Consider the following 2,731-nt stretch of genomic DNA (forward strand, 5'->3'; position numbering starts at 1 on the left):
GGGTGGAGCTCTTTTATTACAACTATAGTCTTTACACCAGCAACAAATTAGCTGAAGCATCAACTTTGGTAAATGCTAGATCATCCCAATTTATCACTATTTTGCATGCCATCAATTTTTGTTAGAAAAAATGCCAGGGTGTCATAAAACAACTAGTTGGAAAATAAAACAACATATAATTCAATAAAGACACCAGGCAAATGCTTGGTCATGCAAGTCAAACCTTTACCAAATATCAGATTGTTATTATTTCTTAGCAAGAAAGAGATCAGACAGCTTGAAAAATTACTATGTATCCTATTTCTCTCAAAACTATGTTTAAAATAAGGCCTATATATTATTTATATTAGGTATCTATAACATAATGCTTCTTCAAACAAAAGATACATGCACTCATAAACATACTGTGTTAAGTACTGAGGCGGGCTAGGTTAAAACAAGAATGCCTGAGTCAGATTACTTGTGTTCCATTTTTGTTCCACAGTTACATAGCTCCATGACCTTGCCAAGTTACCTAACTTCTTTGAGCCTTATTTTTCTTATATGTAAACTATTAATAATAATAACACATATTTATATCATTTTGAAGTTAAAATTGATAGAAGTATTTCATGTACTATAGCTAAGTCCATAGCAAGTATGCAATCAATATTAACTACTACTATTACTCTTGAGAGTTCCTTGGACAGCAAGGATAACAAACCAGTCAATCCTAAAGGAAATCAACCCTGAATATTTATTGGAAGGACTGATAATGAAGCTGAAGCTCCCATAATTTGGCCACTCGATGAGAAGAGCCAACTCACTGGAAAGACCATGATGCTGGGAAAGATTGAGGGCAAGAGGAAAAAGGGGTGACAGAGGATGAGATGGTTTGATGGTGTCACTGACTCAATAGACATGACTTTGAGCAAGCTCAGGGAGACAGTGAAGGCCAGGGAAGCCTGCCATGCTGCAGTCCATAGGTTCGCAAAGAGTCGAACCTGACTTAGTGACTGAACAACAACTGCTATTACTGCTGCTATTGCTGCTACTACCACAATTACTGGCCTTCCCTCCTAGCTCAGTTGGTAAAGAATCTGCCTGCAGTGCAGGAGACCCTGGTTCAATTCCTGGGTTGGGAAGATCCACTGGAGAAGGAATAGGCTACCCACTCCAGTATCCTTGGGCTTCCCTTGTGGCTCAGCTGGCAAAGAATCTGCCTGCCATGTGGGAGACCTGGGTTTGATCCCTGAGTTGGGAAGATCCCCTGGAGAAGGGAAAGTCTACCCATTTCAGTATTCTGGCCTGGAGAATTCCATGGACTGTATAGTCCATGGGGTCGCAAAGAGTCAGACACAACTGAGTGACTTTCACTCACTCACCACAATTACTATTATCACCAGTATTAATGCTGGTACCTGGAGAAGGGCATGGCAACCCACTCCAGTATTCTTGCCTGAAGAATCCCATGGACAGAGGAGCTTGGAGGGCTGTAGTCCATGGGATCACAGAGTCAAACACAACTGAAGTGACTTAACACGCAAACACAATACTGGCAAGTGTGGAACTCACTTTTTTCTTTTGGAATGGTGGAGGATATTTAGGAATTTTTTTTCCGGTTTTCCAGAACCTTTTCAATGTCCACATTTTTGTAAAAAACTTAATCAAGTCATAAATTATTTATTCTAAATCTAAGACTTTTATCTGTTTAAAGCACCGGAGATATTTGTTTATTCAATATTTCTTTATCTTGAGTTTGTGCTCATTCCAATCTATTTCCTTCTGCAGATTATTCTTATCAAATAATTTATAAGAAAAATGAGACTAAATCAGCCCTTTTTTTCTATCCCTCGATGTTACATTACTGAATATAATGTTTATTCTTTCCTAGTTCATTATATTGTTGTAATGGAAAAAACATGGTCTGTATAACCCTGCTCTATTGGGTTATGTCCCCCTTTTGACCATCTTAGTGTATACTTAGTAATTTTTTAACATTCTTTGCTATTTGTATTCTATTATTTTTTCTTTTAAGTAATACCTTGAGGCTTCCCAGTGTTTACCACAGGCTGGTTGCTTACAATGACTGTACAGAAAGAGAAGGCAAAATAAATCTGTTCTATAAACCAGGTCCTCTGCTTGGTCAGTGTTGTGAATAGGGAGGCATAGAAATGAAGCAGACAACTAATAGTAATGCCTATAATTTATTTTTTTCTATGAAACTTGGTATTCTGGTAAGTTCTCATTTTATTTTCACTAAACTCTAAAATGTAGATAAAAGTATATCCTCTCCTTCTTAGAAAGATAGGGCATGGCTATCCTTTCCAGTATTCTTGCCTGGAAAATTCCGTGGACAGGGGAGCCTGGTGGGCTATAGACCTTGGGGTCGCAAAGAGTTGGACACCATTGAGTAACTAATACTTTCACTTTCACCCACAGGCATTGAGAGGTTAACTTGACAGTATCTCCCCTTGAGTGAATGCAATAATTAGCATTTAAACTTAGGCAGCTTGGTTCCAAAGTCTAAACATGTTATGTTATTTTATTTCTGTAACTTCGTTATAGAGATACCATTTGTAAATATTCATCTCCCTTTATTTTAGAATTGATAATATCTGTATTAGAATTAGAGCATTTTAAAGTTTATCTCTCCTCTTGAAATATTTTCTCTTTCAAAATTTCAAGCTATGAAATTAATTTATTTCGAACACTTTAAAACCTGTCTTCCTGAAGAGAGCAGCTCACATTG

The 2,731-nt window shown here is 37.3% G+C and overlaps 1 non-coding gene across 1 annotated transcript; it reads left to right on the forward strand.

Annotated features, from left to right (window-relative positions):
• Nucleotides 1–2,028: 2,028 nt before the first annotated feature.
• Nucleotides 2,029–2,151, forward strand: LOC138431650 (small nucleolar RNA SNORA51). The gene has a single exon (XR_011253801.1). It is a non-coding gene; the product is annotated as a small nucleolar RNA SNORA51 (small nucleolar RNA).
• The last annotated feature ends 580 nt before the right edge of the window (nt 2,152–2,731 follow it).

The sequence above is a fragment of the Ovis canadensis genome, chromosome 1 (assembly GCF_042477335.2).
Source record: "Ovis canadensis isolate MfBH-ARS-UI-01 breed Bighorn chromosome 1, ARS-UI_OviCan_v2, whole genome shotgun sequence".
Lineage (NCBI taxonomy): Eukaryota > Metazoa > Chordata > Mammalia > Artiodactyla > Bovidae > Ovis > Ovis canadensis.